At 46.8% G+C, this 13,634-nt stretch overlaps 1 protein-coding gene across 14 annotated transcripts in view; it reads left to right on the top strand.

The window, feature by feature from the left end:
- STIM1 (stromal interaction molecule 1) overlaps window positions 1-13,634 on the top strand; it is a 104,229-nt gene that overhangs the window by 1,431 nt on the left and 89,164 nt on the right. The gene's annotated exons all lie outside the window — the stretch shown is intronic.

Here is a 13,634-nt window from a genome sequence, read left to right on the forward strand (position 1 = left end):
GACAGCCCAGCAAAAAAAAAACAAAAGAAAGGAGAAGCCCAAGCCCCTCTGGACTTGGGTGGATTTTTCCCCCAGGAGCCAGGCTTTGGTGGAGTTGTTCTGCTGCCAGAACAACTGCCAGAGCCACCCTCGGCAGAGGGGCTGGGAATTGGTAAAACCACCGTGGGCACTGGTGTCTGCTGTGTGTCCTTGTGACAGTCCCTGAGGTCAGAGCTGGAACCCTGCTCGATAAAACGTGCTTTTAGTTGTCAGTAGTGAAACAGAAGTCCTCAGCTCTGTCCTTGCCTTTTCACTGCAGCAGCGCTGAGTTCTTGCATGCTAACAATAAGAAAAAAAACCCAAACCCCAGTGAGTTGTGTCCTGTGAGCACTGCAGGTGAAGAAATAGATTGCTTTCTGAAGGGCAAAACTCCCACCGAAGCTGAAGCACTACCGGCCTGGGTGCGGGCCAGCCCATCTGAGCAAGACTTTGTGCTCAGCAGCGAGCAGAGCTGTCAGCATCTGGGTGGTTCTGCACCTCCACCGCCATCATCCGCAGCCTGGATCCGCTCCGGAGGGTCCCACCTGACACAGGTTTCCACGAGGGATAACGTGCCGGTTCGGGGTGGTAAAAAAAGGCGGTGAGCAGCTCTGAACGCTAATTGTGGCGGGGAGGTGCTGTGTTTGGCACTGTGTGGGTGCGAGGCTGCTCTCTCGCCCAGCTTTACAGGCTGATGTGTTAGCAAGGGCCCGGGGACTAGAGCTCATGGAGGGTTTTTGGCTACAGTGGAAGGTGCAGGTGTGGGCGTTCACGTTAATACAGATTAAAGTTGCTGCAGCGGCGTTGCTAAGAAGGCATTTCGCTTTGTGTACAGAGCTGGTTGGTGAGAACAGGGCAAGTCCCTGGAACTGCAGTATCAGGCGAACGATCAGGAACTCGGTGTCTGATTCCTGGGCAGGCAGATTGTTTCATCTTGGCGACGTGATGATTTATGTGGCTTACTGTTTTTTTTTCTTAATACTGACCGCATGCTAGCTGTTCTGTAAGAAGTCTCTTTTTTATGTTCTTTATACGCGATCCTAAATCCTTAGGCCAGTTCACATCCAGTCTGCTCCATTAAGGAAACTGGATCTCTGCAGTCCTTCTGATGAGGCAAGGTTTATGCCTCCAAGGAATTTCCAGATGAGTTATTTTTGGAGGCCCTGCAGAAGTGTGGCAGCCCTGGTGATTCAGCTGCTGACTTGCTCTTCTCTCTGAGCAGAGGCAGAGCCAGAGCAGGGCAGGCAGGGAGCAGTCCAGAGACTTAATCTCTTTCATAAAATCACCTACAGGTGGGCTTTTCCTGCAAAAGAGCTACTTTTCATTACTCTTGGTTTTTCACAACTGGTATGTTCTGTTACTTCTGGGTTTAAAAACCTGCAGAGCAGCCCGTGGCACCTTGCAAGGGAATAGCTGGTTACAGGTTGAAACCCAAAATGTGCAGATGAAGGTGGTCCAGTAGGGGATTTGTTTGCTCCGAGTGCAGGTGACTCACAGCGTAACTGCACCGTGTCCCTTGCTGGGGTAGCTAGGAAGTTCGGTGGTGCTCGTTGCACTCTGCTCATGTAGCTGAAAGCTAATGCGTCCTCTGAGATCACTTGGCCATTTGATTTTTAGCTTTTAGAGCTGTTGCTCGCAGTTCAGTGCAGTGAATATCCTCAGATAGCATATGACACTTTTCCTTATGTGTTCCCTGGAAGCAGAAAATGAGGGTTGTGCGGGCTGCACACAAGTCTGCAATAGCACAGGCTCTTACTGTGGAGCAGAGGTAGGTGTTTGATGGATTTTTGAAAGTGAAAGTGTTCATTTTTGATGGATTTTTGAAAGTGAAAGGGCTTTTTTTTTTTTTTTTTGACATGGCATGATTTTAATGATAAAAAAACCTGACAGCACTGGTCACTTTTCTGTGGAACAGTGAAATTTTTCAGGAGATGCAGGGAAGTGGTGTTTGTAGAGAGCAGAAGCATGAGTTTTAGCAGTGTTTGCTCGTTAGGCTCGGTTGCTTAGATTCCTGTGCACACTCAAGGATGCATCGGCACGCTTTATTGAGTATTAGTATATGTTTCTTATTCCTAAGATTTTTTTTTTTTTTTTTTTTTTTTTTACATAAGAATTCGAAATGGGTAGTTTTATCCATGGAGAAGAATTAGAGTTGGTGACTGAACTCCAGGGAAAATCAGATTTTCTCCTGGCTTTGACTTGTTCAAAGGCAAGCATTTCTAGCAAGTGCTTAATCTTTAATCTTTTCCTGCCTATATCAGATTTAATTTTGGTTACACTCAAAAGCACAGGAGCCTTTTCACAAGGCATAGGAACAGAGGTGGTGTGTGTTATAGAGCCAAGGACAGCCAGTCCACAGTCCGACCCCTGAAGTAGTGCAGACCCCAAAAGGCGCTCGACCTCCCTCATCTCCCAGCAGTCTATTTTTGTGCCAGAGCACATGTTTCAGAAAAACATGGTGTCATGAAGAAGGCCGGCGGCCGGTCCCCCCGCCGCTGCGCAGGATGTGCCGACAGTCACCCTGCCGTTATTGTTTTCACCCGCTGGTGGTTATTTTTAGCATGAATTTGTCTAGCCGAAGCTTCCAGCCCTGGGATCTTTCGTGTACCCCCCCCCTAAAAGGGGCAAGAGAGGCTCCTCGTGGACATTATTAGAAATATTACTTTCAGGTGGTAGATTTTCTTTTCTTTCCAGTTATTTGCTGTAATCTGTCAGTTGCCCGAGTCTAACCTATTTAATGCAGGTTTTGTTCAGTTTTCTGTTGGCAATAGTCCTTATCAGAGCGTTGTCTGGGGTTATGTCAAATGTTTTACAAAAGTTTTATGTGTACCATCAGGTGTTTTGGTCAAAAGTTTTTACATTTTCTCTCAATAAAAATAGTAAGCTTGCTCGATAGCCTGTGTTTCATTAAATCACGTTAACTGGTATCAGTGAGGCTGCTCTTCTTAATTTTTTACTTGATTGCCTTCCGTGCAGACCAGCATGGGTGAACAGTGAAGTGTCATTGCTGCTGCTTATGCTGGGGATCTTCAGGTTGGGTTTCAGGTGTCTTTGTAGGAGATCCAAAGAAAACTGACTGTGAAGGGGCCGGGCTTTGGATGACTGGGCTTCACTCCTGGTTCCCTTAATTGTGATACCTTTCATCTACTGCTGTCTGCTTTGCTAGATTCATACCTGCTCCGTCTCCATACAATAATGTGGAAATAGTACAAGTCTGCATTCCCCAGAGCCTTATTTCATTTCATATTGAGATTGTTTTCTGTGATCTTGGATCCACAGGGATGTGGGGCCATATCTGCCACGCTCTGCCCGTGCTGGAGGAGGTCTGGGGTCTCGTTTGGGTCCCCATTCTGGCATCACTGAGACAGACTAGGGATCCTGGTGTGGATTTTCCCTGTCTGTCTTTCCTGCAGCAGTTAAAAGATGGGCTCTGGCTAGCGTGGTGAGACTGACCCATTCTCTGGGCCACATGAACCTTGTGTGCCCAGGCAGCGCTGCGCCCGGGAGCCAGAGCCCGAGGGGCTGGACCCTCTGGTGCGGTGGTGGCACAGGGTAGGGTTTGGCATTTACTCATGCCAAGGCACAACAACTCCTCTTTCCCTTCCTTTCTCATTCTCCCTGCACCTGTCTCCTGCTTCCCTGTCTTGATTCCTCGATCACTAGATTTCTGGAGTTGTCTTTGCTCTTGTTCAAGTGGTGTTTAACATGTGGGATTCTTGCCGCAGCTGGGGGGGTTCGGTGCGTTACCAGAACACAAGTTATAAAAATATTAAGAAGATAATAAAAAGAAAACCTGAATGCATACCCTCAGAGTTACTATGTTTGTCTGTGGCACTTTGAGCCTAAGCTACACATAAAAACATGGAACATCAACGTTTAACAAAAGTGTGATGAAGAGGGGCTACAACCACAAGCTTCTAACTAGTGATTAATTTGATGGGGGAAAAAAAAAATCTGGATGAGTATGCTGTGTTGGAGCACTGCAGTTGAGAGCTCCTATACTTGTCATTTGAAGATGCAGGGTTTTATTGAAAGCTAATCCTTTGCTAAAAAATCTCTAGCTAGGAAAGTGATCGGTTTTGGACTTTGAACTTGCAGTGAAATCTTTTGACATATGAAGAGAATGTGGACTTCGTGTCTTTTGAAAGCTTGATGCAGTAATCTTGCAAGGTGGGAACACAAATGGATGGTTACTTCTTTACCAATTTAAATGTTATCATCTCTAGTTGCTTAGTTAATGAAACATTATGTTAGTGCATTTATTTCATGGTGCTGAAGTTTACGTCACCCACCGTGATGCCAAACTCTACATTTGTCCTCTATTCCTTTGCCAGAGCCTCTGATTTCATCCACTGCAGCAAGTAAGTTGCTTTTATGAGTTGCCTTTAGAAAAAGTCTTATCTTTTGAAGTCAGGAGATCAGCATAAAATCAGTGGTGGTAAGATACAAGCAGCTAATAGAGATACCATTGATCTGGCTGCTCTCTGATGTTCATTAACCTCTCGGTGCTGTGTAAACAGAACCACTGCAGTATTTCATCCCCCATATTAGTGTGCTGGAAACCTCCAAATCCTCCTGTAGCCTACCCTGGACTGCAGCCGGAGGAGGTACACGACCCAGCTTGTCAGAACGCACCTTCCCTCCAGTAACTCTTACAACCCCGTCTTTCCCACAGACCTGGAGGAGTTCGTGAAATACAATGACCTGCTATGCTGTTCTTGCTTTACGGTGAAATGCTTCTTAAAGGAGTCTTTGTCTCCAGGACTAGAAGGATTTTGCTACTGTGCCTTTTGCTTTAGCTGCAGTTAAGTCTTTCTAGGTATGCACTTTCACCGAGTAGAAGTTGCACATGTGAGTGGCAGTTTCAGGCTGGACAAGGGAGAAGTAGTTCTGCGAAGTACTTGGAAAACTCTGCCAGGAAATAGTTAATGTTCTTTATCAGTTTGATTGGAAACCTCAGTGGATTGCACAGCCTTTACATTGTTTAGGAATGAAACTCATCTCGAGGAATCACCCTTCTGAGAGCTGGAGAAGTTACTGTCTTTTGGCATCAAAAGTGCAGCCTTGTATAGAAGAGGAGCGGGGCTGGATGGGCATGCATTCGGGCTGGTAGCGCTGCTGGGGAGCTCCTGGCTCCTGCCTGCTGGTTCTGATCCCTGTGTTGGCCCAGAAACTTGGAGAGATGCTCAGCTGGATTAGAGTGTGGATTTTTTTCTTTTTCTGAAATTTATTTATTTATTACTTTGAAAAGCAATTTTCTTCATGCCTGGTGTGCCTCCCAGGTACTATTTTCAAATGGGCAGCATTGCTGGTGGAGCTTGCAGTGCTGCTGCCGGGATGCTCTCTGCTGTCGTGAGGCTGGAGCAAAGAAGTGGCGGAGGTGAGCTCTCTGGGGTATTTGTTTTCTTGGGAGTTGTGCTGGTCCAAGTACATATAAAGCTTGTGTACAGACTTTCCAAGCTACCTATGGCCTTTGCCCATACCACATCCCAGTGGGAGAGAAAAATGTGACTTTAACTTTGCCTGGAACGCGCAGGTGGGGGAGGCTGAGCTGTCAGAGCACAGACCTGAGCATTAGAGCAGGGATCTGGGTAACTCGCATCTTGCCCAACCCCAGCGGCCCGGAGATGCCTGGGGAAGAAAACAGACCTTGCATGTGACTGGAAACAGAGGCCGAATGGGTTTGTTGAGCCTTTTTCGTGTCTTCATTGCCCAACCAATCCTCTTTTCTCAGGACCGCACCTCACAACTGTGCCTTTTGCTTTGGCCTTTCCTAAGGTGAGGCAGGGATACATGTATACACGTGCTCACACGTGGGCAGTCCAAAGCAGCAATCCTCCTGTCCCTCCTTTCCTCTCAGAAGGGAATGAAACAAATGTGTGATGAAGCCTTCTGACATCCCTTATGGTGTGGCTGGCAGGGTCTGTGATGCTTCAATGGTCGTGATGAAAAAGGGTATGCCTCACCTGAAAGGGAGTAAGAATGAAAAAAAAATTTGCTTTTCTCTTGCCTGCTCGGTTTGTGTTTGGCTCCTGGGCTACTTACTTGGTGTATATTAGTACATCGTTAATTCTCTTCTTGCTAAGTGCTCTCACCTCCATGTCTGTCCGGTGCACGCTGTGCTTTAGACTGGTACTGCAGGGGGAACTGCGATAGCGTGCCCTGAGTTTTGTTTCAAGATCTGCCTCGGTTTTGGCGAGGGAATGGAAGTAAAAGGGCATCCTGGTGTAATTCCACGTGGATTTGTTTGTTAAAAGGAGGGTGCGTTAGCAGCTGATTGAAAAGCAAAAGTTTTCCATGTGGTTATCCCTCTGTTTCTAAAAATTCTGCTTCTGCTTATTCAACGTGGAGGCTTCGCTGATTAAAAAAAGGTGTTGGCAGTGGCACTTGTCCCCTTGTAGTTCTCCAAGCCCAGATTCAGTGCTGAGCTTGGTTACCCTTTTGCTGCCTTCAGCTACTTGAATGTAACCAGCCTTGCATTTTGTTTTTGAAAGTCCTAATGGCACAACCTGTTAGTGTTGAAAAAACGGTTTACTTCATTAATTATCTTTGCTTTAAAAAGAAAGCTATATAGGGGAAAAATAAACTCCTAAGCAGGCAGAGCAAGCCAGAGACTGGGCTGTTGTGGTTCTTACTGGGGCAGCTCTAGGATTTCTGCTGGAATGAGCCCCCTTGTTACCTGGTGGGGTACGTTTTCCCTGGGTGGCCTGGCTGCATTGAACCGCACTGCAGATACCTGCTAAGGCAGGACGATATGCTGGAAACGGGAGACAGAACCTTAACTGGTGTTTGTGTGAAGGTCTGCAGCGCAAGCTGGGAGTCCCTCCGGTCCGTGGCTGGAGAAGGAGATTAGATCACCCTTCATGATATCGTGGTCAAGTGCTATTAATAACGTGGCTTTTTGGCCTCTTTTATGCTCTCTCCCTGTTACAGTACAGCCTTCGGGACCTTCTGTTTCCCTACATCCCACCCTAAGGACTTCAGTTTGCTTCTGGAGTTTGAGAGATGTGTTATGCATGTGTAGGCATTGGCTGCCTTGCTGACCTGTCTGCCTTTGCTTGTGTGATCTGATCCAAGTGGGTCCCTCTGGCAGACTTTAATTTTTCCTTTCCCTTCACTTTAATCAGCCCCTGCAGTTCTGCGTGATTAATTTTCTGGCACCTTCGTAACTCTGGTTCATATTTTAGCAATTGATGGTGGTCCTCAGGCAGGCGTAGACGATGGACTCTTTAATTAAGCCATTGCTCTGTTACTCCTGCAGCACATGTGAGCCTTGAGAAGCTTCTGCCTCAAACTGTGAGCCTGTGTGTTAAAAACCAGCATTGTGCCAACGTGGCTCACTTGGGAGCTGAGTGTTGGGCACCGAGGTGGAAGTGTTTTCGGTGAATTATTCTTTTAACTTACTAAAACTAAATAAATATCCACCTCTTAACTGCCAGAGTGGAGTCGGTGCAGCTGTGTATTGAGGTGAGCTTTTCTATGCTGTCCCTGCTGTGGGGCTGGGGAGCCAGGTGATAACTGGCGCAATGGCACAACTGTGCCCAGTTGAAGTATTTGTTTTTACTGGCAGTGACAGGATGAAGTACCCACCTCTACAATCGATATGAAAATCATCAGAGGAACATAAGGAAGTTATTAAGATAACTGCGCATGTTTTTGTACATGAATTGTCTGTGCTTGTTTGTTTTATCTTTATGAAATAGTATCAGGATGCTTGTTTGGATTATGGACCTATTTTTAAGTAACCTATTTTTTCCACTTTGGAAAATGCATTAGCTCGCTGTGTATCACAGACATCTGTGCAGGCTGAGTTTGGGAACCACCAAGTGTTCCTTGAAGCTGCTCTCTCACCAGTGTGAGCTGTTGCCTCTTTGTCTGGCAAGTATATATATATACGTTGCTAACCTTTGCTATAAGAGATGTCTGCAGGATCCAGGCAAATGCAGCGCTTCTTTGTAAGCGCACTTTATCCTACCTACCAAGGAGCTCTACTACGTTGTTTTAATTGCACTGTCCCTTCACCTCTTCCAGGGCTTGGAAATCACAGGCAGCTTTACTGATCCCAGCCAGCCTTCAGAAAGCAGAAGCAGTAGCAATTGGATGGGAAACAGTTATGTTTGTTAACAAACACATGCTCGTGCTGCATGTTTTGCAAGAAAAGACGCTATTTTTGTACCTAAGTATTTCTTACATTTTTTTCCCTGAAGGGCAGAGTTTTAAGGTCAGTTTAATTCATTCCTTCAGGTTTTGAGCTCTGGTGCCTGAAATTTTGCGATTCTCAGAGGATAGAAACATAATAAACACGAGAACTTTAAGAATGTTCCTCGTCTGAATTACAAATGAACAGCTTGCTTGTTTGAATGGTCTGCCCCTTTGCTAGTCAAGTTAAGCTTTGTATTGCAGGAAAGGGAGAAATAATTCAGGATTAAAGCTGCTAAGCAATGCGTATGTTTAGATTTGTAAGAGTGCCAGTACATAATTAATGTGTGAGTAAGGCAAAGAAAAAAGGTTGTTTTTTTCCTTGATATAGACAGACAGATGCAGGATAAAACCTGATTTTGGGGGGGGGGGGGGAGGAATAATTTCTGAAAATATTATTTTCCAAGTAGCTGCTATTATTAATGCTGCCTGAGTGTTTTTTTCATTCTAGCTGCTTTGCAGTTTTAAGGCAAAAATCAAAGTATGTCATCTTGTGCTGGCCTGGAGGACTTGGGCTTATTATTGAAAAGCTCCAGGGTTTCAAGTATGGTGAGGATAACCTCCAGAACAGTCAGCCTGTTGAAGTATTATTCCTTCTTAATCTTGCATGCAATGGCTCTCCCTACCTGCTGAGGATGTCAGCCAGCACTGAGGACTAGTGGCGGTTGTTACAGCTTATTGCTGAAGGAAAAAAGTGATGGTGTTAACAGGCTGTGCAGGTCCTCATGGAGCCTTTAAGCTCTCTCCTCTTTTTGATATTTCTACAGCTGGATCAGAGTCTGACCCTTCATCAGTGGCATTAAGCTTGTAGGAAGTAAAAATAAATCAGGAATAAAGCGTTTATGTGAAAATGGTTGATTAAAGATGATCTCTGAGCGTTTTGGAAAGGAGATAGCAATTCAGTATTCCTTGTTATTTCACAGTGTATATGTTCTTTAAACTACAAAATGAGGAGTGGAAATGTTTTTTCTTTTAAAACCGTGGAAAAGATCAGGCAAGAACAACTTGTCTATGCCCATGCTGTTAGCTGCGTGATTTGTGAACCCTTGCACATCTAGGTATGCCCCTCTGCACAGGAGGGCATGGGCCGGTTCCTCCCCAGGGCAAGCCCCAGCACCTTAAACCAGGACTGAGGCACAAAAAGATTGCAGCTTGGTGAAACTTGGCAGGGATTTGCTGGTGTAGGATCGTGCTGGGCTTTGCCAGAGCAGCCCCCATCGTTGCTTTTTAGCAGATGCCCAGGGTCTCAGAGGGCGAGCGTGGCTTTTTAGGTTCCTGGCTCCCCCCCTCCCTGGAGGTGACCTGGGATGCCACCGGTAGCCATCGCAAACCTCAAGGCAAAAGGCGTTGGAAACCCTTTCTGCCAGCTGGGCCATGTGGCAGGGAGCCCCCAGGCTAGCTTTGACTGTGGGTGTCCCGAGAGGTGTGAGTTGCAACCCTCTGCCACCATGCTGGGAAGATGAAGAGGTTCCTCAGCCTCCAACAGGAGTGGTGGCTTGAAATGGCACTCCTGCAGCTTGGCTTGCTTTAGGAAGAGTCGTTTAATTAAGCTGTGTCCTGGAGGCCCTCTGAATAAAGGAGGAGATGCTCCAAGGAGGTGTGAAACTGGGGAGTGTGAAAACTAACTTTGAAGATGCTGACGCATTTGTGGGAATGGTGACGGCAAGGCACCCAGCAGCCCTGCAGGCAGAGGGACCTCTCAGTGGGGCAGTGATGGGTGCTGTCCTTGCCCCCCATCGGGTGCTGTCCTCCTGGCCCTGGCAGAGCACAGAGGTGCCAGGGTCACCTGGCCATGGCTGTGATCACTGGAAACCAGAGGAGTGCTTCCAGTCCTGCGGAGCCTCGGTATGTCTAAGAACTGTGGGAGCACCATCCTGCTTGTGATTTCTTTCAGCGCTTGCTGCAACTGCTCCTGGAGGTTTGGGTCTGTGCTGGAGCAGACCGATTAATTTGTTGTCATAATGCAAACCTTTGGAAATCGTTCAGCCATCCTAAAAGCTCTCGGCAGCTGCTGAGAGGGCAGTGGGGCTTCTGCAGTTGTGAAACACGCTGCCCAGGCTGGAGCGGCTCTTTGTGCAGCCGGAGGAGACGCAGGGCTGTGTCAGATGCAGGCAGTACCGTGGCTGCTGAGCATCCCGTGGCATGGCACGCCCAGGATGGTGCTGCTCTTGGTGGTTTCTTGTGGGCCATGCCGTTTCCTGAAGATTTGCGCTCTGTGTTTTGTAGATAAACAGGTTTTCCTGTTTCTCATTTGTTTTAATTTGTTGTATCATTAAAAAAGAGGTGGAAAGGGATATTTGGGGGCACTCCGTGCACCTCTCCGATGCTGCAGACAGCAGGAGGAATTCTACAAAAGTTTTGCTTACAGCTGTTGGTATGAAAAGTGGGAGGTGGGATCTCTTGTTACTTTTTCTGCCACTTCCCCCCTGCCTTGGGAAAGGAGAATAAGTTTCATGCTTACATGACTTAGTAAGGGTGAGGTTCAACCCTTTGAGTTTGTCATTCAGAAGCTGTATCTTAATCTAAATGTCTAGTATTCCTGTGCCATCACTGCAGAGATGGATATCTTCAAATGGTTGTTTCACCTACCTGTGTTAGGTGGAGGAATGGCCCTCCAGAGGTACCCGTTCCTTTCCATGGGCTATGGAGGGACCTTAAGCAGCCGGCACTAGGTGAGCTGTCCCTTTTGTAGAGACAAGTGGCATTGTCTTCTGACACCACTCTGGAGCTCCATGCACCCAGAGCTCAAGTCAGAAGACAGCTCAGTTTTTGTCCTGCACCCTGCCTCCAGCTTGCTGCTCAGTGTTTGCTTTAGCATTACGGTTTGGATAAGTTGTCCAACTGGTTTGTTTTTCATCTTGTGGCTATTTTCAGCCACTCAGCCTAACAAGGTGAAATGTCTGAGATGCTTCTCTGTTCCCTGTGACTGTGCTATAAGGAGGTGTACTGCTTGCCCCAGCTCCCCAGTGGGTAGGGGCTCACCCCAGCCTTTCCTCTTTTCAGTAGCCTTTGGCTATTTTCTGGTCTGGCCTGTTTGCACCGCTTAGGTCTTTTGTTAGAAAAACAGTCAGTCTCTGCACAGATACCCTGAGCACAGAGAGCCCCAAATCCCGGCATTACGGTTTCCCTGTCACCCTCCTGAGAATCTGAGGCTGGGAGTGCGGGGAGGATCCGGCACCTTGACTAGAACCGGCTTCGGTGGGCTCTGTGTAGGAGAAGCAGCAGGAAAGCCAGTGAGTAGTGCAGCCTCGCTGGAACTGTGGGGATATGGGCTGTACCGCTCTTGGTTCATGCTGAGAGCATCTGTACTGGGGTGGAGGTTGCCCGAGATGCGAGAGGAGGGGGATGTTTCACCCCACCTCTTCCTTATTCCAATCATAAATGTGTAATTTGTTCACTTGCAATTGTAGTTGTGATTCCTTTGGGGTTGGGAAAAGCTCTCAAACTGCCATTCACTCGGGTAAGATTAATTTTTAAAACAAACCCAACTCTTGCTCCTTGGTTAAAGTCCAGAGAGGACCTGTGAGTAAAGGTGGTTTCTTTCCAGTGTCTGCCAACCAACTGCACTGGGAATGTCACTTCAAACTCCTCAGAGTTCCTCGTGGTTTCTAGTATATTTAACCTCATAATACTGTAGGATGTGGAAGCGCTAGTCTTATTTCAATTGAAGGATTAAAGTGCAGAGATATCATTGTCATGCAGGAAGTCATCTGGCAGAGCAGGGACTTGAACCCTCTCACAAATGTCAGCTTGGTGGCCCAGCCTGTGGAACATCCATCATTTCCTGGGCACGGCTACGACGCGATTTGTAATGGGGGAGTTCATGGAAATCTGGGTTGGCTTGTAAAGTAAATTTAGCACCTTGATGTAAATCTGTTTGTCTGCTGGGTCAGCTACCTTCACAGAATCTCTCCCACACCTTCAGAAAAGTATCCAGATGGAGAAGCAGCAAGTGGTTGTGAATAAACGCTTTCCCCAGGCTGTGCTCATGGGGGGAAGTGACATGCTGTGCCTTGCTCATTACTCTGCATTCAGATTTCACGGTGGGGCCAGGCAACATGCTGTGTTTCTTTCTGGAAGCTGTCACTAGTGGCATTGGGCATCTCAGACCCACTATATTTATGCTAATCTAGAAACAGAATAGAAATCCAGTATTTGAACCTTAATAGCCAAAAGTAGGCTTCTTGTCCATGATGGTTTAGCAAATCCCTTTGTTTGTGAAGGCAGAGGAAAGGTTTGGTTTGGGGTGCAAAGTGTTTGTTAGCTAGCAAGAAGGAAAGGGTTGCCAAAGGCAAGTTCTGACTGACAAGGTGGTCAGCAGCTGTGTGTCCTTTCAGGATGCAGATTTCCGAGACGAACATTTTCCCTTTGTTTTGATGACATTTTCGTGCCCGTTTTCTTGCTCCTTCATACGAAGAGGGTTTGCAGAAAACAGTTTGTGTTGTGGGTTTGAGCTTTGCAGAGCTGGGCAGCCCTTTAAATGTGCATCTGACAGTCAGGGTGTTTGATGTGACTGGTGTGTGGCCTCCCATGGAGGTACAGCTCTGCTGCTGTGTCCAAGGAGGAAAATCCAGTGTTTCCAATATAATTTTTTATCTAAGTTCTCGTCCATAATAGCTTTAGCTGGTGTGTCTGTGGATGAGAACTGCAGGAAAAGCCAACGGGCATTCGTTCATACCTGCTGCCGAGGCCACCCTCCCTCCAGTACGGCAGCAGGGATCCTCCTCGCTCACGGCACGCAGGTGCCTGCCTCTGAACGTACGTGGGCTGTCGATTGGGTGGACTGGGAGATTCCTGCAGCTGGCACACATCCAGAGAAGGTCCTCACTTCTCACTGCTCTAGACCTCTCCTGCAATTAGGCGTGAGAGCTGGCTGGTGCTGATACCAGTCCCAATGAAGATTAAAAAAAAAAATTCCAAAGAATTGTAATTAATGCTAGAGAGTGCATTCTCTTCAATTGCATTACTTTTAATTGCAGTTGTCTTCCAGTAGCTTGCCATTATTTATTCAAAATGTAAATGAACAATAGTTACTGCCGTTATAAACCCATTTTACAGCCGCCTTGTCTCCATGCTTATCTCCACGTAGTGTTTGCATGGGAACAGTGTGTGCGGTTGATGTGAGGTCTCCTTTTTTTGATATTGCCTAAATTCTTCTGAAATTACCAAGCTTCTAATGAAGGTTTGCTTACTTGTGGCAAACCAGGTATATACTGCAAATACAATTATGTGGTTTCTTGGACATTGCACCAGAATACAGTGTCGTAATAAAAAGAGAAAATTTGCATCGGAAAGAAGGAAGCAAAAGGTTTTATCGTTCAATAGAGTCTTCATGTAAGTATTGGTAAAAGGGCACGTGAAGGCTTCAGTGCAGAACGTGAGAAAGGAGACTTTTTAGTGGAGGGGACTGTTGGTGC

Source organism: Aquila chrysaetos, chromosome 19 (genome assembly GCF_900496995.4).
Source record: "Aquila chrysaetos chrysaetos chromosome 19, bAquChr1.4, whole genome shotgun sequence".
Lineage (NCBI taxonomy): Eukaryota > Metazoa > Chordata > Aves > Accipitriformes > Accipitridae > Aquila > Aquila chrysaetos.